Source organism: Oncorhynchus tshawytscha, linkage group LG04 (genome assembly GCF_018296145.1).
Source record: "Oncorhynchus tshawytscha isolate Ot180627B linkage group LG04, Otsh_v2.0, whole genome shotgun sequence".
Lineage (NCBI taxonomy): Eukaryota > Metazoa > Chordata > Actinopteri > Salmoniformes > Salmonidae > Oncorhynchus > Oncorhynchus tshawytscha.
This window is the reverse complement of record NC_056432.1, coordinates 35,508,446-35,534,557: the sequence shown is the minus strand read 5'-3', so window position 1 is coordinate 35,534,557 and position 26,112 is coordinate 35,508,446. Positions and strand designations below refer to the sequence as shown.

General features: G+C 45.5%; 1 pseudogene; it reads right to left on the bottom strand.

The window, feature by feature from the left end:
- Nucleotides 1-1,442: 1,442 nt before the first annotated feature.
- Nucleotides 1,443-26,112, bottom strand: part of LOC112249510 — a 70,702-nt pseudogene continuing 46,032 nt past the window's right edge.

Sequence of the window (26,112 nt, the reverse complement as noted above, 5' to 3'; positions counted from 1 at the left end):
AGACCTGGTAGTGTGGTGCCAGGATAACAACCTCTTCCTCAACGTGATCATGACAAATTAGTTGATCATGGACTACAGGAAAAGGAGGGCGGAGCACTTCCCATTCTCATCCACGGAGCTGTAGTGGAGCAGGTTGAGAGCACCAAGTTCCTTGGTGTCTATAAGAAGAAAGGAAAAAATAAATAAAACATATATATTTTTTAAAAATGATTAAAGACAACAATAAAATAACAGTAGCCAGGCTATATACAGGGGGTACTGCTACTATTGAGAGGATGCCATAGGCAGACCTGGCTCTCGAGAGAAGACTGGCTACGTGCCATCTGCCCACAAAATGAGGTGGAAAGTGAGTTGCACTTCCTAACCTCCTACCAAAGGTATGACCATATTAGAGACACGGTATTCCCTCAGATTACACAGACCCACAATTTTTGTTGTTTTTTTTGTTGATACACTCCCATATCTATTAGGTGAAATTCCAGTGTGCTTTCACAACAGCAAGATTTGTGACCTGTTGCCACTAGAAAAGGGCAACCAGTGAAGCACAAACATCATTATAAAAACAATCTATATCTATCCCTTTCGTACTTCAACTATTTGCACATTGCTACACTGTACATAGCCTTAATATAACATTTTAAATCTCTATTCTTTTGAAACGTTTGTGTGTGCAATGCTTACTGTTCATTTTGTATTGTTTATTTCACTATTGACTATTATCTATTCCACTTGCTTTGAATTTAATTGAATTGAGAGAGAAGGGCCTTCGTCGATAACGGGACGGGGCGTCTGTATGTCCCTCTCCTCGGACCACTCCAGAGGACCTTCCGGCTTCATTAGCGAAACAGATGAGTGTGGGGATAGGAGGTGAGAGAAGGAGGGGGGAGAAAGGGGAGAGTGATCAGGGGAGAGCGGCCCTCCTCTCCTCTAACATCCGATAGCCTGCTGCCTCCCTCCCTGGCATTGCTCCTCTTAATGAGTCCAGGCCGCAGGTCAATACTCCGCTCGGCCTCCAGTCAATAGTGGTTAGCTGCAACACAAACACTAAAAATCTGCTTTCTTACAAAATCAATGTTCTATTAGTCCCACCCTCTATTGCCTTTCCTCTCCCCAGACTCATCGATCCCCCAGGACAGCTGTGAAAGCCCTGCAGCTAATCCCTGTGAGATGACTGTCAAATGTTCATAAGAACAGAGTCCCCCCCTTGGCTTTAGATACTTGGCTACTGCACTGTATTTCATGTAGGATGTTCGAAATGTGCTAAATGAAATGAGCAAGCTAAGATACTGGCAGTATTGGCAAATCTATGAAAAAACATTTCCTTCAGTGATTTGTGTATTATTGTTATGTCACCGTTTGACATTTTGAAGGGGTTAACATCCAGTATCCCTGGTTTCAGAGAATGATCCTGAATGTGAATAAAAAGCGATATAATGCAGGTATTAGGTCCAAACTTTATTCCGTACATGAATGTTCGTTTTCATTTTTTTGCACGCCTAAAACTCTACTTGTTTTGTATACAAGTCTAAGAAAAACAACTGCACAACACCACAACGGTCGACAGAGAAAGTCCTATTGCCGCCCAATCAAACGTGTCTTCCTTTGCTGTCACTGGGGCTGTATGTAAGCTTCTGGTACAGTTTATCTGTAACCAAGAAGTCTGTAGGTTTAATTCCATGTCCCATGATTGGAAAGAAAAACATGTTGAGTTAATCCAAGTTCCTCTCACAGAATCAACATTATCCAACAGTCCATTCCATTGCAGGTGGCTCTCCATCGGGGTGCTCAGTGACTCTTTGCATAGATTGCAGAAGATCATTCCAGGCCCCCTTCTGATGCCCACCCTCCTTCCCTCCCACTGGACAGGCTCGTCTGTTACCATGGTTTACAACCGGGAAGTGGTTCTGTTTTGATTTCATTTGTTTTTCTAGAAACATTTAAAAAGCCTAATAAATTTACATTGTCTTTTTTTTTTACACTAATTCTTCTTTACAGAGACCAAACAAAGACCTCGTAATATATATTTGTCTGCATATCTCAAAGGCAAAACAAATAAAATGCAACAAATCTTTAATGTAACTTTGTACATGATCATTTATGAGTATTTTCAGGTACCATGAGGTTAAATTACTGGGTAAAAACTGTGGAGCATCATCCACTCCCATCCACTGTGGAGCATCATCCTTGATATGTCTCACAATGGAACTGGGATAAATATTGAAAAAAAATGGACTAATGCACAAAATACAAATTCATAAAAATGATGTCTATACATGGAACAAGGATAGGAAATGTACAAACTAATTTCAATCAGAATCTCTCTTTTCAATCAGAATCTCACTTTTCACAGAAAAATCGACAAAAGGTATTGGATTAATATATTAATATCAAATTTTAAGTCGGCAACTAACATACACATACTTTTTGTGTTCTTCTAACCAACATTCTCATCAGCCTGTCCATATAAAATAAAAGCATGGCATGTGCTTCTTCACCCTTACAAATCTTTACTTTGTACAATCATACTGTTTTCTCTTTTACTTATGCCTTTCTCCATTGAAAAGCAGTGCATCTTGTTCTCTCTAGAAGGTTCTAAATTGGGGAGTGCGCCTTTTTAAGCATTCACGTCCTTTGTCTGTTATGTCAAGCTACCGTGCCTCCACTTCTTTGGGGTTGCGGGAGGGGGAGTAATCTCGGGGTCCTGGGTGGTGTGGGGGTAGTCCTTCTGGGGAGGCTGCTCTGGTGCTGCCCGCGGGCACTAGGGGGGAGCGCTAAGGGCAGCAGTGGGGGGCGTCCGGTTTAGCAGGCCGTTGTGTCCGGTGGAGGGGCTGAGTCTGGGGTAGGGCATGCCGCCCAGGTGGGGCATGAAGGGGGGCATGTGTGGCAGGTGTCCCTCCATGGGGGACTGGTGCAGCTGGTGGAGCCGTGCTCGGTCCAGCTCCTCCCTCAGGTGCTGGCGCTCTCTTTCCTCTGCCTGTTGCCTCATCCTCTCGTGCTCCCGCCGTACCTCCAGCATGTGCTCATGGTGGGAGTAGTCGTGGGCCTCTCTCTCCCGGTAAGCCCGCTCCTGCTCGTACATGCTGGGGAAGCGCTGGGCCTGCTCAGCCCTCAGCTGAAAGTCCATCCTGCGCTGCAGGTCCAGGTTGCGGTAGGCCTCCCTCAGTGGGTCCCAAGGGAAGGCTTGGTGGGGCATCCGGTCCCTCCCTGCAGCAGCAGCCAGGGGGCTCACCCCCATAAAGGGAGCCATGCGGGCCCGGTCCAGCACGTTGAGACTGCCCATCTGGTGCATGGCGCTCATGGAGAGGGGCAGGGAGTGGGCCATGTGCACCCCATGCAGGGAGCCGTGGGTGGGCAAGTCACTGCAGCGTGGGGAGGGGGGAGGAGGCTGCTGGGACAGAGGAGGGTGGTGGTGGTGGTGGTGGTGGTGACCGGGCTGGGGAGGTGGAGGTGGTAGAGGCTGAGGAGGAGGAGCAGGCTGAGTGGCAGGCTCGGAGCTCACCACCATCACCTCCTGGTCCTCTTTGCGCTCCTCCTTGATCTTCATGTCGTTCTTCACCTTGTGCAGCAGCAGGTCCCCCCCAGAGGACGGAGGACCTTCCTTCCTGTCCCTGTCCCCGTCCTTGAGTAGAGTGGGTGGGGGACCACCAGCCATCTTCATTCCTGTCTCAGATAGGACAGCCTTGGGGTAGGGAGAGGGCGTGCGGTGGGCTGGTTTGATGGGGTCCTCTGACGAGCGTCTGTCTCTGTCTGACACCTCCTTCCCTCCTCCAGGGGAGCGGCTCTCCTTCACCTTGACGTCCCCCAGAATGGCTGCCTCTCGGTGGCGCTCCAGGAGCTCCTTCTCGGCCTCCCGGACCCGATCCACACTGGCACTGTGGTGGCGACCAGAGTCACTGGAGTTCTGGCTGTTAGAGCGGATCAGGCTGCTGATCTGGTAGCTGCTTTGGGCCGACGCAGGGGAGGAACGGTTCGAGTGACGGTTACGGTCAATCGAATCTCTGTGAGGGACACAAACAAAATAAAAATATGCATTTATCAGAAGGGTAGAAGGTTGGAAATAGTTTTGGGGGGAAAATATGTGTGCATGAAAATTTGTATTCAAATAAATAACAATAACAATTTTTGTTACTTACAACTAATGGAAATGATTCAGAGTTGTACTCATATAGAATACACACCTGTCTTTATCCTTCTCCTCCTTGCTGATGGATGAATCCCTTTTCTCCCGTTCCCTCTCTCGTTCTCTCTCCCTCTCCCGTTCCCTCTCTCGTTCTCTCTCTCGCTCGTGGCTGTTGACTGAGTTGCTGCGCTCTGCGTCTGCAGACTTGGGCCACTGCGGCGGGGTGGGGAAGGAGGGTGGTGTCCGGTGGAGCCTATTCCAGGTATCGTGGTGGGGGCTGCCGAAGCCTGGCAGGCCCCCTGGGCCTTCTTTATGGCCAAAGATACTGTTGGAGCCTTAAGGAGAGGAGACATGGAGAAAAGAGCGTGAGCAGAACAAAACCCCTCCTGGGCACAGAACATCAGAGGAAGAGTCTGAAGACGAGGAAATAAAGAAAATCTACACAAAAGCAACTTTGTCTTTGTCCTGAGGGTTCTGAGCGGTCTCTTGCTGCAAAGAGCTCTGCTTTACAAAGACTGGCAGGGTTAATGGCTTCCCCCTTTGCGCTTCTAGCTGCTTGGACCAAGGGCCCTACTCTGCTCTGCTCCCCAATTCACTCCTCATTCTCAGGGCCTTTTTTCTGGAAAGGGGGGTGGATGGGGGGGTAATCAATTTCCCTCTGGGGGTAAGGGTTGTGAAAAGCCAGGGAGACCTTAGCATTCCATAGCGTGTCTATTTCACTGACATCCATTTCGCTACAGGGGAAATGATTTGGCAGAGGAGAATATGAGAGAGATGGAGAGGAAGGGGGAGAGAGAGAGAGGGTGAGAGGGAGAGAGTCCTCCACAGTGGCGATGAGGGGGCTTGTAGAATAATTAATACATGAATAGCAACCAAACAGCAAGCCTGTGAGTGCTGTGTGCGTTGGCAGTGTTGCTGTCAGATTGAAGCCAAGCTACTGGGGAGAGCGGGGTGGAGAGAGAGAGAGAGAGAGAGCTGTGCTGTTCTGCTGCTGTGCTGCCTGCCTTTTTGCTCCTCCCTGTGCTAGTTTTATTTTGGCATTTGATGCAGAGCTAAGTGCCTTGATTTCTTTCCTTCCTGGCCCTTCCCTGTGGTCTAAAGCTGAGCTGCGCTGTGTCTGGCCGTGGGGGGCGGGGGAGGGGGGGTGGTCGGCGCTTACCAAGCGAGGGGTTGCCTAATCCTCCGAAGGCACTGGTTGAAAGGTTGCCGAGGCCGCCAAAGGTACTGGAGCGACTGAAAGGATCTGCAAAATGCCAAACAGGGATTAGCTGAGCTGGCTGGAGGAGCCCGACCACTCGTTCCACTCGGCTTTTCTCTTACAAGCGGAGCTCTGTCGTACTACTTCCTCTAATCCTACTGTATGTAGCTAGCTAGCGAGGCTGGCTGCCTGCTCTGGCCACTCACGCCTCTTGGACACTGGATTTACTCCCACACTGTCCGTAATGGAGCGGAGAGCCTTTGATCTCTGATCCTGATGCTAGGGAGTATGATGGGGTTATGGTTGGAGCTGGACTACAAATGGAAAGGGGATTTGATATGTGCAATGTGCCATCCTAGTCTGGAGTCTGGACAGTCAGGCACATAGCTGCTTGAAAAGAGAATATTTGTCTACTAGTTTTCACAGAGGCTTCAGTGTTTGATGCTTCCATTTTAACCTGCACACTCTGAGAAAAAAATGTTCTACCTAAAACGATGGGGATCTTCGGCTGTACCTGTAGGAGAACCCATTTTGAATCCCGGTTCAAGGGTTGTTTAAGGGTTCTTCGTTGGATGAAAAGGTTCCGCCTGGATTCAGAAAATGGTTCCAACCCGAATAAACCTTCATCATTCTACGTAGTGCTTTTAAAAATGTTCTTTTACTAAGTGCCTTAGTTAAACCTGGACCCAGTTTACATGGAACTAAAATTGGAAAGGTATGCATACCTACCGGAGGAATCAGGAGACAACATTATCAAGATTTCAAGATTGAGGAAGACTGTCAAGAAGACACAATGGAAAATTACTGAGGATATATCAATGATGAATGATCCTTTAATCTAGTTTTGAAAGTCTTCCACTCTGTGGTGAATGCAATGCAATGGTTTATCAATTTATCAGCAAACAACAGCTAGGAAATCATTCCTGCCGAGTCACACTTGAGTTCGTTCTTTGGGCAGGAATTTCACCCAAAATCTTTGAGGGGTGTAATAACATTTCCCCCCCCCCTGTGCACCAGGTGTTTATAAACTCAAATTGGATTGACTCAAGAGCTTATCCCATGAAATCACCTTGCTGCACTGAAGCAAAACAACATCTTTGATAGGAAATACAGAAGAATACAACAACCTCTATTACTCTGTCTGTGTAATAGACGAGCAAAACTTGAGATGCTATAGAAAGAAGCCTCAAGGTAAAATGTCATATTTGCTGAGGCCATCTGCCTCTGTCCAAGACAGTATGAAATAAGACAGTGTTGTGCAGTGAAAAACCTTCACTTGAACAAAGGGGCTGGAAAATAAAGTTGGGGGATTAGAAAAACTACCTCAACAAGCCCAGAGTTGCCTTCCATCCACATCAGTACAGGAAGGAGGGTTATTCAAGGGTGTATTTAATGAATCACAGGGGGAGGGCTCTCTATACACAGCCCTAAAGTCAAATTCAGTGCAAGAAATGGAGCAACAGGATGACCTCACTAGCTAACTAAGGACCTCTAAATGCCGATTATAACCTTCAAGTGAACTTCGTTTCCAATCAACAAAGGGCTATGTTATCAAATGATGCCGTAGTAGGGTTGCAAAACTACTGGTTATTTACCAAAGTTACTGGAACTTTCAGTACTTTTAGTAATTAACAGGTAATCTATGGCAATCTATGGTAACTTTGGTAATTTATACTTCAATAACTGAAAAAAAAAATATTAATATATAGTATTATTTTTTATCCGTGTCCATATTGTCCTAGAGTCTCTAGTGGATAGGCCATATGGCTCAAGAGAAAATAGCCTAATTAATGAAAAAAGCATCTAATCAACAATGGCACACTTCCAACCACTGACTTTTTTTTTTACAACTGGCACCAGTTTGGCGCCAAAACATTTACAGGGCTCTAGACTCACTTTTTTTTACACCAACTTTTTCAGTTGATGGCACCAGCACAGGATTTGGTTGCATACATTTTTTACCACTGAGCGGCGATAATGATCTGACCTGTGTCCAGTAATGTACCTGCATTTCATACAGAACCAGGCTAATAATAACTGGCCATCTTTTAAATTATGCCCTTGCAGTGCCAACTGAAAGCTACTGGCCCGAATGAAAAGAATACTGGCACTGGAAAGCGGATGATGTGTGCATCATTTAAATGTTATCTTTCATTTGGGGGCTGAGCAAATAGCCTAAAGCCTATAATGACCTACCGTCCATACACAAATAATTACATTTTAACTTGACAATATCATATTTACATTGCTTGTTTGGAGGGGAAAAAAATCTCAAAAAGGCTGTTATTATTTGTAATTTTGAACAGTCACTCTACAGTTGTAGGGCCCTATAGGGAGATCACTTTTGAGATCAGCACCCTCCAAAAAATGTAGTTGCCCTTTAAATCAATTGTAGGGTGGCAGGTAGCCTAGCAGTTAAGAGCATTGGGCCAATAACCGAAAGGTCGCTGGTTCGAGTCCCAGAACTTACTAGGTGAAAAATCTGTCAGTGTGCCCTTGAGCAAGGCACTTAACCCGAATTGCTCTTGAAACTAGCTCTGGATAAGGGTCTCTTCTAAATGACTGAAATGTAATTGCGTGCCTAGCAAGAGACAGTGTCTTTGTAACGTACAGTGTAGGCTACATGTGATGGCAGAGTTTGCAAAAACAAATGCCCCGTGATTGATAAAAATCATCAGGATATCATTCACTTTGCAGTCAACATTTAATTGGGAAAGCCTTTAGAAAAGTTCATTCAAACAGGGTATGATGACTGAATTGCACATCACAAAGATTCATACCCATTGTTGCATACCCATTGCTATTTGAATAAATCTTTTTTTTAAATAAAGGTGAATTTTGAACCAAAATCTAACGCGACTTGCACCTTAGAGACCAATAGAAAATTGGTGTTGCACTGGGTCATAAACACAAGTGTTTTGGTTGCAGTTTTGAGCCCTGATTTACAGCAAAAACATATTGACATAGTAAAATAAATGAAAGTGTGTAAAAAAAAAAAAAAATGCTGAGTCTCATATTAAACAGCAGTAAGTTGATGATTTATAGTTATGATAATGTTTTACAGCGTTGTCATTCTATTAATACATTTTCTTTCATCTTATTTGATTATTTGACATATTTCTAAATGCAATAAGGCCACACAAAGGGCCAGAGATAATTCCAGTACCCAAAAAGGCAACCAGATATCATACGATAAAATTCTCCCCGAAACTTAAAAGTTACCAAAACATTGGTCGTTTACTGGTAAACTTAGAAAGTTACCAGTAATATACCCTCCCTTCGCAACCCTATGCCCTAGTGACTGTAGAAGTATTCTCAAAACGAGTGTAACACTGTGAGAGAGGAAATAGGAAAAAAGTGACTGTAAAATGTGGTGCTACTTACACTTACCTGCCAAGTGGCTGGGAGGCAGGAAGCCACTGTGGTGGGGGGAGGGGCCGTACGGGGAGGCGGCCGGATGGCCAGAACCTATGGGAGGAGAGAGAGGGTGAGAGACCATGTTACCTCAGTGTGTCCACTCATTTAGTAGCGCGACAGCAGCCATCTGTCACAACCTCTAACTAGGCATCCTTGCATAGGTAGGTCTGACTGAGAGGAGAGCGCCCCCAAACAAACCACCCTGAGTCAGCTCTATGGTGACCTTTAAACCTGTGACCTCTGACATGCTCCAGACTGAAGAAGAATGGCTAATACTGATCTTTTAAATGTGGAAAATAATCAATATTTTACAGTAGCAATGCTAATTAGATAAACATTCAAACCACCACAAATACAGTGAAGGATATCTGATTTTTCATTGTGGCTGGTTGAGAAAGGCTTGATAGAAATTACCATAACATTCAATAGTTTCACGTGTGTGTGTGTGTGTGTGGATGGGGGCGCTTTGTTATGAACAGACGTTGACCTCTCTTACAAAACGCTCTTCACCCATATATCATGAATGGTTAATGAACGAGCCAATTACAAGCCCATACACGATGATACAATACTGCATAATTACAAGCTAAAGGGCACCCGTCTCCATGTTGCCCTTCAAGGCAGGTTCTACCAGTCAATTATCACACTGATTGTGTTCCAAATGGCACCCAGCCCTGGTCAAAAGCAGTGCACTATGTAGGGAATAGGGTGCTATTTGAGAGACACACATAGAGAAACATCCATATTCATGTCCACATCTGACACAGTCTGGAACAACATTTACAACAACAGCACTTCAACTAGAGTCAGCTGTTGCCTGATGACTCAAAGCGAGTTATTCCGCTGCTCTATGCTCTCTACATACTTCAGTCTGAGACGTTGAAGTCGTTTGTGGTGACGTTCAAATGAGGGGTGTTGTACAAAACAAAGTCATCAGCGGTCGGATCGACTCTAACCAATCGGAGTAACCAAGCCAATGACGAAGTTTCAAAATGCCACTTGATCCATGTGAAAAAAATGAACGTCCGCGGGTGTGGCACAGCGTTTGGCCAGAGCAAGGGGTCAGCTGTGGGTAAAGGAGAATAGAAGACAACCATAGCCGCGGGAAGTAGGGGTGCTGAGGGTGCCGCAGCACGTCTGTAGCGTGATACCCACAAAATTGTCTGTACCCTCCCCCCTCCGTCCACAAAAAAAATCCTTCTGTGCCCTGTGCTGGGTGGCTGACGATGAACCCTATACTGACCTGTGGAGGAGAACATGGGTCGTGCCAGGTCGTGGGTGTAGGGGAACCCAGGAAACACCCCCGGGGCGGGGGGACGGCTGAACAGGTCCAGCTTTCCATTCATGTCCAGTTTGTGAGGGTCCACCTGCATCTGCTGTTAGCAAGAGGGAGGGGGGTAGGGGGGCCGAGGGGAGAGAGAGAGAGAGAGAGAGAGAGAGAGAGAGAGAGAGAGAGAGAGAGAGTGCGAGAGAGAGAACACAAAGGTGAAATAAAAAAGATAAAGAAAAGGTAAGAGGAGGAAGAAAAGAAACAGGAACTGTCAGTGTTTGCATGTGTAAGTAATTAACAATAATTGATGCCAGCACTGTCATAGCTCAAGGAGGGACTTGTAATCTGTTATAATCAGTACTATAATCACTGTGTGAGATCAGACAGGGGTGACAACATATATAATGCCACTAGATCCCCAACACATACTGTGTCATAACAACATCAGGGTAAGCTGATTAGGCTCACTAAACCCCATGAGGACGGGGTGCCTATGACAGTGTCACCATGACAGAGACAACAGGAGTTTTCCAAGCCATAACCAAAATGTCCGCTGCTTAACTAGATACAGAAAAATAGGAATCCTCTGGAAAGGAAAACACAGCCCCCCCACCACCACCCAAAACGCAGACAGAAACACACACACTCACACACTCGCACGGGCACACGCGCGCACACACACACACACACACACACACACACACACACACACACACACACACACACACACACACACACACACACACACACACACACACACACACACACACACACACACACACACACACACACACACACACACACACACACACACACACACACACAGAGAGACAGCTGGCCCACCTTCATCTTCTGCTGATGGTGGTAGATCTGCCAGGCGATCTGGACGTGCACCGCACACCACTTGCCAGGTTTCTGAAAATACGCAAAAGACTCGAAGTCAGACCCAAACCCTCAATGCTATGACACGAAGGTACTGTAGAATTTACTCAATGTTATGACACGAAGGTACAGTAGAATTTACTCAATGCTATGACACAATGGTACTGTAGAATTTACTCAATGCTATGACACAATGGTTCTGTAGAATTTACTCAATGTTATGACACGAAGGTACTGTAGATTTGAATCAATGTTATGACACGATGGTACTGTAGAATTTACTCAATGCTATGACACAATGGTTCTGTAGAATTTACTCAATGTTATGACACAATGGTTCTGTAGAATTTACTCAATGCTATGACACAATGGTTCTGTAGAATTTACTCAATGCTATGACACAATGGTTCTGTAGAATTTACTCAATACTATGACACGATGGTACTGTAGAATTTACTCAATGCTATGACACAATGGTACTGTAGAATTTACTCAATGCTATGACACAATGGTACTGTAGAATTTACTCAATGCTATGACACAATGGTACTGTAGAATTTACTCAATGCTATGACATGATGGTACTGTAGAATTTACTCAATGCTATGACACAATGGTTCTGTAGAATTTACTCAATGCTATGACATGATGGTACTGTAGAATTTACTCAATGCTATGACACGATGGTACTGTAGAATTTACTCAATGCTATGACACGATGGTACTGTAGAATTTACTCAATGCTATGACACGATGGTACTGTAGAATTTACTCAATGCTATGACACGATGGTACTGTAGAATTTACTCAATGCTATGACATGATGGTGCTGTAGAATTTACTCAATGCTATGACATGATGGTACTGTAGAATTTACTCAATGCTATGACATGATGGTACTGTAGAATTTACTCAATGCTATGACACGATGGTACTGTAGAATTTACTCAATGCTATGACATGATGGTACTGTAGAATTTACTCAATGCTATGACATGATGGTACTGTAGAATTTACTCAATGCTATGACATGATGGTACTGTAGAATTTACTCAATGCTATGACACGATGGTACTGTAGAATTTACTCAATGCTATGACACAATGGTTCTGTAGAATTTACTCAATGCTATGACATGATGGTGCTGTAGAATTTACTCAATGCTATGACATGATGGTACTGTAGAATTTACTCAATGCTATGACACAATGGTTCTGTAGAATTTACTCAATGCTATGACATGATGGTACTGTAGAATTTACTCAATGCTATGACATGATGGTGCTGTAGAATTTACTCAATGCTATGACATGATGGTACTGTAGAATTTACTCAATGCTATGACATGATGGTACTGTAGAATTTACTCAATGCTATGACATGATGGTACTGTAGAATTTACTCAATGCTATGACATGATGGTGCTGTAGAATTTACTCAATGCTATGACATGATGGTGCTGTAGAATTTACTCAATGCTATGACACAATGGTTCTGTAGAATTTACTCAATGCTATGACATGATGGTACTGTAGAATTTACTCAATGCTATGACACGATGGTACTGTAGAATTTACTCAATGCTATGACACGACGGTACTGTACTTGATTTGACAGTGCATGAAAGGAAAATGAAACCATCTCTTACTCTGACTGATGTCCTGAAAGGATCTGATACCTGCGTCGAGATAAGAAAAAAACTGAACCATTATGAACCCACAGACATAACAATCAACAACAACCAAATCAATTGAATGAATCTCTATTGTTGACAGAAAAGTGTGTGCTTGGTGCTTTCGAGGGACAACCGGGGCCTACTAACCCGTGGGTCCTTCTGTAGGAGTGTGTGAGGTACTGCCCCCGGGCGGGAGGCTACATCTATGGGGTTGGAGGACTAAAACAGACGATAAAGAGATAGAACGAGAGCGGAATATGGAGGAGAGAAAGAGGCAAAGCAAAAGTGTTACAAAGATGGTGGGAAATATGGACTTTGCACAGACTGAAGCATAACATAGGCAAACCAGTACACAACTCAAAAACATTGGCTCTTCTACATTGATTCACGGCAAAGAGTCTCTGCAGCTAGAAACTGTGCGTGACGTCAATGGCTAGCACTCCTTTAAGGGCTCCGGTGCAGTGTCAGAAAAAGACTGCAAAGGATATCTTTGAGGTCTAGAAGAACCAGAATGCCTAGATCCGCCATCGTAATCCATCCCAGAGTACTAGGTGATCCCTGTAACCCCTAGCACCACACCTTCCATCCGTCACCCTTCTACCTCCTCAGTGGGGGGATTAGGGTGGTGTGCTGTACTCTGACCACCACTAGCACCAGACCACCCTCCAACCCCTCTATCCTTCAACCCCTCTCCTGCTGCTCAGTGGTGCCCAGCGGATGGGGGGGATTTAGGTGGTGAATGGAGGGATGGAGGGGGCTAACTGTACTGCACTCTAACCATCTGGAGGCAGCCAACAAAAGGCCTCCATAATAGAGCCTGTGGGGAATAAGACCAGGGGATTTAGGCCAGCTTTGATTGGTGGCTTACAACAGGGTCAGAGCCTATTGGGCGCCTGCCAGGCCCTGATCGACACACACACACACACACACACACACACACACACACACACACACACGGCTGCTGCTTATCTCCCCCTGCACAGTGCAGCGTGGCGCGGTGGCTGGCGGCTCAGGCCCAGCCAGCTTAGAGACAGGCCTTGTTTGCATAGTCCATTATTGGGGAAAAAAGAAGCAGGAGCAGATTTATCAGGCCGGTTCAATTCAAACGCAGCTGTCTGCTGCCCTGTACACAGAATGAAAAGTAAGGCTTTGGTGCTATTCAGACCCCCTGATTCTATCCTCATTTCTTGGGTGAGACGTCGAGAGAATGGTAAGTTGCCAGTGCGGGTGCGTTTGTGAATAACCGGGTGCTCGTTTATTTGTGCGTATGGGTTTTTTGTCCTGTGTGGGTGAGGGAACGAGTTCGGATAGATGTGTATGTCCGGGTACGTACAATGGACTTGCTTTGTGCGAGCGGATGAGTAAAAGCAGGTGCTGTATTTTGTATGTGTGTGCGTCCGCAATACATGTGTGTGTAGGTCTGTGGGGCTAACCTTGGGCTGGAAGGCTCCTTGCAGTGAGCTGAAGGGTCCTGAGTGGGGAGCAGCGGGGGCATGCCTGGCATTGTGGGGGGGTAGGAGGGGAAGAACTACATGGGGGAGACACAAAACCACCTCTTAAAACAGATTACAACAAGACACATAGAGACGACCCCCACACATACTTCAACACGTGCAGAAGAAGAAATGACCTAACTACCTAACCACAGTAAATATTTGATAGAAAACATACTGAGGGCATGGTGATGGAGGTTGAGAGGAATAAATAGGGTTACTTACATTTGAATGTCTAATGAATGGACTGTCCAGTTTTGGAGCGTATTTGTCGAACTGCAAGAAAAGAAGGAAAAGACAGTAATACGTCAGTGACGCCAAACTGACCAATGACAATAACAGGAACTCTGCATCTATGAACCAAAGACCATCAAAGGAATACAGTGAAACACAATTTTGGACTCATTACACCTATTCAGTGATACAACAACACAGGAGAGAGGAAGTTCAGTACAACAGCAGTCAGATCATAAGCCCACGTTTGACAGCAGCTGGCTTAAAGAAAACACCGAGCATTCTGGGGTAATGAGTTTGATTCATTTAGCAGGGCGAACGGCAGATGGAGATGGCGTTAAATCATCAGCGATATGACTAATCAACTGGACTACCACGATTAGGGAGACATGATTTTCCAATTCGTCTGCACCACAGAAAAATAGCCATCGAATTAGGTGCAGATACAGTACTATACTTGGGTGGGGGGAGCTCTCCTTACCTTACAAAAAGGCCCCAGTGTAAAACGAGAAGATTGAGTAATGATTCTTATTGGGTGGAACATTTGGAGAAATGTTAATCTAATTGGCTGTGACAGATGTAGGGTCTTTACAATGATCTCTGTTATTGAAACGGAGCACACAGAGAAACATATACTAACAGGGGGGTTGTCAATTTAGTGTGTGAGACAAAAGAGAGACTTGAAAGAAAATCGCAGAGACATGTCAATATTCTATGCGTAAGATCATATAACTGTGGGTATAAGAACAGTAAGTCTTTTGTAGGGGAAATTGAATTGGGCAGACTATGTTTTCCATGCAAGAGAGTTCATTTTGGACATGTACAGCATGAGACTGAAATAACTTTGGAAGCCTCAAATGGTTGAATATAATGAAAAAAAATTCCAAAGCATACCCTATGACTAATAGAATAATGACATTTGGATTTCAACAGAAAGACTATAGCCTCATATACAGCATCAGATTATGTATGCCTTCATGTAAGCCAATACTGCTCCTCTATTTTGAAACTGGCTAATTGCAACGGACAGTAACTTATTCCTATTCCGTAAATACACAAACCATTTGCATGTACTTTTGGAAGTGTTTTGACAAAGCCTTCTTGGCAAGCCACCGCTGGTTTGGGTTTACATAAAAAAGAAAAATGGGTTGCGCATGAATCAGTGAAATGTGTGTGTGTGTGTGTGTGTGTGTGTGTGCCTCCCTCCTGCGACACAAACGGGAAAGGAGGCGTTTTTTCTCGCTCAACACACTCGGCACAGCTCCTCTCTCTAACTGGGCTGGGCCTCCCAGTGAAGCGGGGCCATTCAACATCCAGCCGCAGAGAACGGACACAGCGGCGGGCAGCGTGTTTGTGTTTGCGGGCGATAATTGGCCCAAATCAAACACAGACACCCTATTGAGTGGAAATGCTGATGCAGCTTCCGAGCACATTCAACCGGTCGGCTCTCCTTCTCCCCCTTCTGAAGCACGGGTCTGTTTAATGTTTTACACCGGGGGAACAACACTCGCTGGTGGCTTTATGGCTGTCTATAAAACTCCTTCTTTGTAATTTACGGGGCCCTGTCAGAGGTTTATTGTAAACAGCTTTGGATAATTAAAGCTCAATAATTCATCTTTAAACAATTAAGGATGTTCCTTTTCCCTAAGAAGACAGAGGGGAAAATAGACACTCACTGTTGCCATTTGGCAAGGCCACCTGCTTGAGGGTGTAGAACAATAAACAAATACAGAGGATTCATAATTTCATTAATTACAGCTATTAGCCAAGGGCTGTTACGTAGCTGGAATGACATGGAGCACTCAAAAGTGAGCACAGCTGGGCCAATGCGATCCAACTGCACACTTCATGACCAACACTAAACACAACCACAACATCAACATGACTCGTGCCTCTCTAAACAGTCAAATGGAAGTGAAATAGCGATGCTACTGGAGGGAAGGGAGAGAGAGAGAGAGAGAGAAAACAACACGGGGTTAAGTCAAAACAGTCTCAATGAAACAGAATACATGAACAGCCTTAAATTCCATTGTGACAACAATGCATCGGCCACAACATACAGATGTGAACGCACACAGCCACACACACACACACACCACATAATACCACTATTAGCAAGCGGACAAAATAACTCCGGTTCTTTTCCTCTTCAAACAGAGTGCATATCAATGCATATAAATAATGTCCGGCTGACATATAGAGGAATGGAGGGCTCAGCTCAGCAAACAGAAGAGGATAACAGCAGCCTACACATGCTTTTTGACTAAGAGACACAATCTAAACTAAACAGTCTCCCTGACTGCTTATCACATAGCTGTGTAATGTACTGTAAATAAAGCTAAGCCTTTTTCCTGGGGTTTATGACATGTTAGATTCCACAAAGCAAATAGCTCCCAGCGCTCTAAATGGGCCCTAGACTCTTAATCAGGGGTCATGACATGATGGATTGTATCTATTAGGCTAATGTTGAAAGGGCACAAATGCGAGTCCTGTCTGAATGGGTTTCTCAGATTGCTATATGCATTCCAAATGATTGATGGATGAATACTCAGAACTTTTCCGGGGAAAATTTTTCCGATCTAGAGCTGCCAATGTTTTGCCCTTGGCTGACTCGATGCCGGTGCCTTGCCTGATGGCGGTTGAAAAGGCACGGAAGCAATTATGCATTATCAAAACAGTCCGAATGACGTCACTCCCTTTCATCTGGAATGAAGTCATTGAGTGTAACCACAGGCTTTGAATTTGTCATTGCTGAGCATAAGCCCCCAGTGCACCGCAGTCACGCCACACATCTGTTGGAAGGTCCTTTTTGTTTCTGTTGCGGTGCAGGGAAATCAGAACATTCAAAAACATTTCAAACACATCCATATGAAAACAATGAAAACACTCCCTTCAATCGGTCTCCTTTGTTCCAGGGCAAAAAAATATTGAAAAGGCAAAATGTATGTCATGTTCAGAGAGAGAATGATGAATAAATTGAATCAACTGTACTGACGTACATTGAACGGCATGGCTTCTGCAAGCTTCCTTGTGGTGGAAAAGGAAAAGGGGCATATTGTGAGCCTCTGTGCATTGTAAAGCAATGAAGCTTGGGGCCATATATACAGGCTAATCCACATGTAAAACTCTGGTCCCAAAGCATAACGTCTAGTATTATATGTAGCAGCAGTCTGTGAGTTAGGTCTGGTTTCAGCATTGAGGATGAACCACTACAAACATGTGTACTGTTGGAGGGGAGACTACTCATTATGGGGTTGTAGTGAGGATTATGCCCCTGCCTCCTATTTCTCAGCCCTCAGTAAAAACACACTGATGCAGTGTTACTGTAACATGTTGGGTGGGGAAGGAGGGCAGGCTCTGGCCCTATCAGTCGGGGGGTGGGGGGGGTGGTACTGGAGGAGGGCGACCAGGGGAGTCGTTTGGAGATTTGGGGGACAAGGAATAGGGGGGTTGAGGTACTGTATATGGGAGCTTTACTTATCCTCACATTTCTGGCTGGGGTTCGCACCATGGGGGGTGCGGTGGGCGGAGTAATGATGGCGGCCGGGGGCAGACTGGGCGGGAAGGGCGTGAAGGTGTGCTGGTGGGTGTGTTGGTGCTGATGCATGTGCTGGTGTTGGTGAAACGCTCCCCTCAGGAGTGACACAGGGGCCAGCGGGGACCTCGCGGAGGACGGCCCCCGGCTCCGCCCCTCTGAACTCTGAACCAGGAAGCGGTTATTCAGCTCCTGCCGCAGGAGGTCATGCTCTGCAAGAAAGGAGAGCGAGAAAAGGGGGGGGAAAGGGAGACACAAGAAAGGCACGGACGCCAGTCAGTTTTAACAACAGGTAGAAGAGAAGAAAGAATAGTCACCTGGCATTCTCTGTTTCTCCAGCTCATGCTGTGAGGGTTTTCTACGTGAGGACTCATTGGTGGCGGTAAGAGAGTTGCCTGTGACAATGTGCCAATCAGAATCCCCGAATGAGGCTGGCAATACATGATTGGTTGGTTGAATGATATCAACAGGCTGGTATCTAAAGACAAGAGAGAACCAAGAGTCACCTCAGCAGAAAACACAGCAAACTCTCCCTCCACTCTGTCTTAGATGTCAATGCTACATATTCTAGCTACTCCTAGTGCTATTACTTTAATCGTCTATTACAGTACAATAAACATTGAAATAGTATCAAGAAAGAATAATTGACAACAAACAATCATTTCTCTTATACAGAGACAAAGTCATATAAAGATACAATTTGTCTACATTTGACATATTACAATACAATGTAAACATTACAGCATTTACACAGTAGAAGAACAAAAGGGCAGCTTTAATATGAAAGTCTTACGTCATTTCAAGTCTTATCTAATGTGACCTCCCCCTGACCTGGCATAAGAGAACAGTTAGTTGACAGCATGCAGTGTGGAGGTGGGTGAAAAGATCCTCTGGCATTTCCCTCCAAACCCAGACGACTAAAACAGAACTAACAAAGGGGTGCCGTGTCGACAAATGCAGGCTAATATTGTTTGGGTTTGGAAATCTCTACCACTGTTGAAGTAACATGGAGGGGCATCAATATGTTTCAGATGCCTTTATAATTTGTAATGGGATTATTTAATAGTCTTCTATCTAACCATTATTCCCTCTGTTGGTGTATGTGAAATTGTAATAAAGGAGTTCACTTACCACATCATCAAATTAGAATTGAATGGTTACAGCACTTGTTACAGAACCATGTAACCTGGCATGTTAACGTCTACTTAATGTTACATAAATCACTTCATTTATTCCCTCTGTACTTGGAAGATTGTACTGTACAGTTGGGTTTCCATTTATTTCTGCAACAATTGACTTGGAAATCACAATATAAGATTGTTACATTGGCTGAATTGTTACTTAATGTTAGAGACAGACTAGCCTTGATGCCAGAGCGGTCAGGAGGGCAGTGTTACCTGGGTAGGGGGTGCCAGCGGGGTGCCCAGGGACCACAAGGCTGTTGGTGGGTAAGGTTGGAGGTGGCGGAAGTGTGGCGGGGGTTGCGAACATGGCCGGATGGCGATGGGCCGGGCTTCGCAGGGAGGAATAGTGCGAGGTAGAAAGGTTGGCTATGGACAGGGGCAGGGCCGGGGTGGTGGAGGGGAGGCCGCTCAGGTGGTGGGGAGAGGGGGGCAGGTGGTGGTGTTTGGGGAGGCCTGCACTGCCGCCGCTGTGAATGTAATGTTAGAGAAGACAGAGAGAGAAAAACCTTGTCAGCAATGAGTTATAGATTGTGTATTCAGTGAATTTGTGTTGTTTTATTACATGACTGGAAGCTGCATCTATAAATGCTGAGAATATGTGTATATAATGTGATGTGCTGACCTGAATTTCCACTTGAGTAGACAATATAAAAGGAATTGTATCATATTGTATGTAAACTGGGTGGTTCGAGCCCTGAATGATGATTGGCTGACAGCCGTGGTATATCAGACCATATACCATGGGTATGAAAAAACATTTATTTTTACTGTTCTAATTACGTTGATAACCAGTTTATAATAGCAATAAGGTACCTCGGGGGTTTGTGGTATATGACCAATATACCACGGCTAAGGGCTGTGTCCGCGATGCTTCGTGCCTATTGGTCATATACCACACCCCCTCGTGCCTTATTGCTTAATTATATCATATCAGCAAGGCATAAAGCAGGGATGTCAAAGTCATTCCACGGAGGGCCTAGTGTCTGCGGGTTTTCTTTTCAATCAAGACCAAGACAACCTTTCTAATTAGTGACCTTAATTCATCAATCAAGCACAAGGGTGGAGCAGAAACCCGCAGCTACTAGGCCTCTGTGGAATGAGTTTGACACATGGCATAAAGCATAAGAAGAATGCTCGGCATAACTAAACAGACCCAGAGCATAATGATCTGACATTACTAAACAGACCCAGAGCATACGGATCAGACATAACTAAACAGACTCGGAGCATATGGATCAGATGGTGTCCTACTGTACCTGATGTCGTGCAGGCTGTTGTAATGCAGCGGGTGATGCTGGTGCACTTGGTGGCTGATGAGAGGCCTGGCGTGGTGTTGGTGCTGGGGGGGAGGGAGCGAGACGGGGACCCGGTGCTCCTGGAGAGGGTGGGGCTGGGCCCTCAGCAGGGGAGGGGTGGGGAATCTGGGGATGGGCGGCACCCGATCCGACTCTCTCTTGATGAGGAGGGGGGGGGGAGGTGAGCTGCGCCTTGGGGAGGGGCTGAGGGGGGCCTGCCGCAGTGGCAGCAGGGGCAGGGGAGCCCGAAGGCGGGGAGGCCGGGGTGGGGCTGGACACGGGCGGGGCGAAGGACACCTCGTTACTCTGTTCCTGGCTACGCTGGAGCCCAGAGACTTTGGCCGAGCTGACAGTCTTGGACTCAGGATTCTCATTCGTTGACACACCTGCATAGACAAAGAAACAACAAACGTGAAGGGAGGCGGTAGATATACACCTGTTGGTAAGCATCCACCATAACAATTGAAAATGTTCCCCTTATTAGAATTCAACCCATTTCTTGGTACGGTTCACCATAGCCTGGTGAAAGGAAAAAGCTCGGAGAAATGTCTGTTTAACAGTTATGGAGAACTATGTGTGGTATGTAGGTCCAGAAGACAGAGCTAAGCCAATATCTGCCTGCCTCCCCCCTTTCCCCTGCGACTCTCTCCCTCACCTTACTGCCTCTTCACTTCTTCTACCCAAGGTTCCCCTTTTCTTTCCCTTTCTAGGTTTCATGAAGTGTTTAATCAGGTCATTTTCATGCTTGACTATAATCAGATGATCACATTTCTGCGAGCGATCCAGTCAGTATGAATAAATCACACCTAATTAAAGTTAAATGCCGCTCCTATTCAGGGCTTTGCTGAGCACACAATCGGGCATGAAATAATTATGTTTCAATTGTGCTGTGAAAAGAGATCATTGCCCCTTATCATGGACTTTTTGCTTCTCCCTCCCCCAGATCTTTCAAGGGATTTCTAAAGCTGTAGCCAAGCACTTTGAACCCAGCCAGCCACTTCATCACAGCCAATTCATCTGGGTGCCTGGGAAGACAAGGAGCTTTTATAATGAAGAGCATTCCATAGAACTGCCCTGATCAGTACCGAGAGCACAACATTTTAATGGGTTATAATGTTTCTACGAAATAACTAATACCACAAAAAGAAATATACAGCTCAAGGAGTATTTAATTGGAATCTACTGACAAAAAAGCACTGCTGGAGAAAATGGTGGATGACAGAACAAGTGCTAGTAGTGATAATGGCATATTTCACCACAGTCAGCTAGCTACATTTAAACACGCAGGGTGGATACAATATTACTAAACAAGACAGTGGTAGCAGCGGTAAACCTAAAATATACGTTTCAAATTAGCAAAGCAGCAGGGAGCAAGTGGAATCCCTCTGAATATAGAAATATCACAGAACAAATATGAAAGGAGCAAATTGAGAGTGACAGATCGAGATAGAGGGAGAGAAGAGCCAAGGAGAGAATGGACCTTTAAGCATCTCTAATCTCTGCTTCTAATGCAGCAGATTCAAGAAGGCTTACTAGAGCCTCAATTAAACAGCTCCATGGGCGCAGCACAACCCTGCAGCAACCAGCCAGTGAGAGTTAGCCTCCAGCCTTAAGCAGCCAGTGAGAGTTAGCCTCCAGCCTTAAGCAGCCAGTGAGAGTTAGCCTCCAGCCTTAAGCAGCCAGTGAGAGTTAGCCTCCAGCCTTAAGCAGCCAGTGAGAGCTGGCGGTGCAGTTGCCATACCAGGCGGTGATACAGCCCGCCAGGATGCTCTCGATTGTGCATCTGTAGAAGTTTGTGAGTGCTTTTGGTGACAAGCCGAATTTCTTCAGCCTCCTGAGGTTGAAGAGGCGCTGCTGCGCCTTCCTCACGATGCTGTCTGTGTGAGTGGACCAATTCAGTTTGTCTGTGATGTGTATGCCGAGGAACTTAAAACTTGCTACCCTCTCCACTACTGTTCCATCGATGTGGATGGGGGGTGTTCCCTCTGCTGTTTCCTGAAGTCCACAATCATCTCCTTAGTTTTGTTGACGTTGAGTGTGAGGTTATTTTCCTGACACCACACTCCGAGGGCCCTCACCTCCTCCCTGTAGGCCGTCTCGTCGTTGTTGGTAATCAAGCCTACCACTGTTGTGTCGTCCGCAAACTTGATGATTGAGTTGGAGGCGTGCGTGGCCACGCAGTCGTGGGTGAACAGCCAGTGAGAGCTAGCCTCCAGCCTTTAGCAGCCAGTGAGAGTTAGCCTCCAGCCTTTAGCAGCCAGTGAGAGTTCGCCTCCAGCCTTTAGCAGCCAGTGAGTTAGCCTCCAGCATTTAGCAGCCAGTGAGTTAGCCTCCAGCCTTTAGCAGCCAGTGAGAGTTAGCCTCCAGCCTTTAGCAGCCAGTGAGAGTTAGCCTCCAGCCTTTAGCAGCCAGTGAGAGTTAGCCTCCAGCCTTTAGCAGCCAGTGAGAGTTAGCCTCCAGCCTTTAGCAGCCAGTGAGAGTTAGCCTCCAGCCTTTAGCAGCCAGTGAGAGTTAGCCTCCAGCCTTTAGCAGCCAGTGAGAGCTAGCCTCCAGCCTTCAGCACCCAGTGAGAGCTCAGCTCCTCAGCTCCTCTCAGCTCAGAGCCTCAGAGCAGATAGACTCCTAATGGAATATCCAGGGCTTATTAGAACCCGCTTAATCGTCCAAGGATTCAAACGCCCATAAAAGGTAATAAAACGCTGTATGGCGATTTTAAACACGTTCCCCCTTCAACTTTACAGGAGCAACGGGGGAGGCAAAGGTGTCACGACTTTCCTAATGAATTCAGGTCTGGTTATAATAATACGGCTTTATTATAAAAAAGAGTCTGGAATATGATGCCTTGTCTGGGTGGGGGCCTTGTCTCAGAGCGAGAGGGAGAGAGAGAGAGAGAGAGAGAGAGAGAGAGAGAGAGAGAGAGAGAGAGAGTGAAAGGCAAATAATTCTCTGTTGAAATGTCACCCTTCACTGATGTTGCCGTGGAAACCCCTCTCTTTCCTAGACACATTGTGGAGGAACTGAAGGCAGCAGTGTTGCTACCAGAGTCGAGCCACTAGGACGGCTGAAGCTGTGACACTGAGAACACAATGAGTGGTGGTGGGTTATCTTAATGATGATTATAATGGGTTGTAATGGAGGCGGGGGGAGACTCTCAATCTCCTCATTAAAACAGTTCGCCAGACTAGACCAGGCTGAGGGGGGGGCAGTCCACTTCACACATGCATGCGCACACACAGATACACACAACCATGCACCCACGCAAGCATACACACAGCCAGGGCTGTCATTTACCTTCTCATTCTAATGAAGGGCACCAGGATCTGATTCAAAATCACTGTTTAAGGCAAGATGGTGGCATAACAACCCCTACTACTGTCTGGTCTGCCTAGGGGCTGTTGCTAAAATGGTATACTATCATACACAGTTGAAGTCAGAAGTTTACATACACTTAGGTTGGTGTCATTAAAACTCGTTTTTCAACCACTCCATACATTTCTTGTTAACAAACTATAGTTTTGGCAAGTCGGTTAGGACATCTACTTTGTGCATGACACAAGTCATTTTCCCAACAATTGTTTACAGACAGATTATTTCACTTATAATTCACTGTATCACAATTCCAGTGGGTCAGAAGTTTGGAAAATTCCAGAAAATGCCATGGCTTTAGAAGCTTCTGATAGGCTAATTGACAAAATCTGAGTCAATTGGAGGTGTACGTGTGGATGTATTTCAAGGCCTACCTTCAAACTCAGTGCCTCTTTGCTTGACATCATGGGAAAATCTAAAGAAATCAGTGAAGACCTCAGAAAAACATTGTAGACCTCCACAAGTCTGGTTCATCCTTGGAAGCAATTTCCAAACGCCTGAAGGTACCACATTCATTTGTACAAACATTAGTACGCAAGTATAGAAACCATGGGACCACGCAGCCGTCATACTGCTCAGGAAGGAGATGCGTTCTGTCTCCTAGAGATGAACATACTTTGGTGGGAAAAGTGCAAATCAATCCCAGAACAACAGCAAAGGACCTTGTGAAGATGTTGGAGGAAACAGGTACAAAATTATCAATATCCACAGTAAAACGAGTCCTATATCGACATAACCTGAAAGGCCGCTCAGGAAGGAAGAAGCCACTGCTCCAAAACTGCCATAAAAAAGCCAGACTACGGTTTACAACTGCACATGGGGACAAATATCATAATTTTTGGAGAAATGTCCTCTGGTCTGATGAAACAAAAATAGAACTGTTTGGCCATAATGACCATCTTTATGTTTGGAGGAAAAAGGGGGAGGCTTGTAAGCCGACGAACACCATCCCAACCGTGAAGCACGGGGGTGGCAGCATCATGTTGTGGGGGTGCTTTGCTGCAGGAGGGGCTAGTGCACTTCACAAAATAGATGGCATCATGAGGTAGGAAAATTATGTGGATATATTGAAGCAACATCTCAAGACATCAGTCAGGAAGTTAAAGCTTGGTCGCAAATGGATCTTCCAAATGGACAATGACCCCAAGCATACTTCCAAAATTGTGTCAAAATGGCTTAAGGACAACAAAGTCAAGGTATTGGAGTGGCCATCACAAAGCCCTGACCTCAATCCTATAATCCTATAATTTGTGGGAAGAACTGAAAATGCATGTCTACAAGGCCTACAAACCTGACTCAGTTACACCAGCTCTGTCAGGAGGAATGGGACAACTTATTGTGGGACGCTTGTAGAAGGCTACCCGAAATGTTTGACCCAAGTTAAACAATTTAAAGGCAATTCTACCAAATACTAATTGAGTGTGTGCAAAAGCTGAAATAAATCCTTCTCTCTACTATTATTCTGACATTTCACATTCTTCAAATAAAGTGGTGATCCTAACTGACCTAAGACAGGGCATTTTTCCTGGGATTAAATGTCAGGAATTGTGAAAAACTGAGTTTTAATGTATTTGGCTAAGGTGTATGTAAACTTCCGACTTCAACTGTATGGCTCTCAGCTTCTATCTGCTTCATACTGTGTTGGACATATGCCTTGAAGTTCTGAAATGCCCTTGTAAATTCATAGCTATGTACACAACCCCCCTACAACAAACAAACAGACATGAGAAGTGAACAATCAAAGGAAAACCGTGTTTGTTATTGCTGAGAATGTACAAATCCCATAACAACTCTAGATTGTCTTTCTGTCTGAAGCTAAACAGAAGGCCTGGTGGTATCCAAGTGACAGGAAGTCTTCTCTGACATGTTTCATCACAGGGCTTAACGCGGTTACAAGAAAATTTCAACTAGTAACACTGTCACCGCCCAAAGCAACTAACAGCTCTCCTTGTAACTGAACCTGGCGACTGTCAGTATTTCCACAGTCAATCACAGCTGTCAGGTTTCCACTTCGTCTTTTTCTCTCAGGACAACATGTTATTTTCCTGGAAAATCCCACACCTTTATACAGTAGGAAAGTCGAGCTGTACTAATAAACATCATAGACAGTGTTTAGACAGTCATTCAAATTAGGCCATGAAAATGGGGAGAAATGCCACAAAAACAACCTGTCATGCATGGTACAACATGGCAACAGATGGAGATAGAACCAGGATGAGGACAGCCCTTCTGTGAACCTCCCAGGCCCAGTTAGTGCACGAGTTGACAGTGACACTCCCTTGGGGAGTGTTGGCATCACTGTTCACCAGATGACATTTCAGGCCACTATTGATCTTTTTAAAAGTCGTTCCTGTGGCCTGTGTACTCTGGGGATTTAGCCCTTATGTACACGTGCCTGGTGTGGCACTGAGGGGAGGGATGGAGGGAGGAGAGGATGGATGCG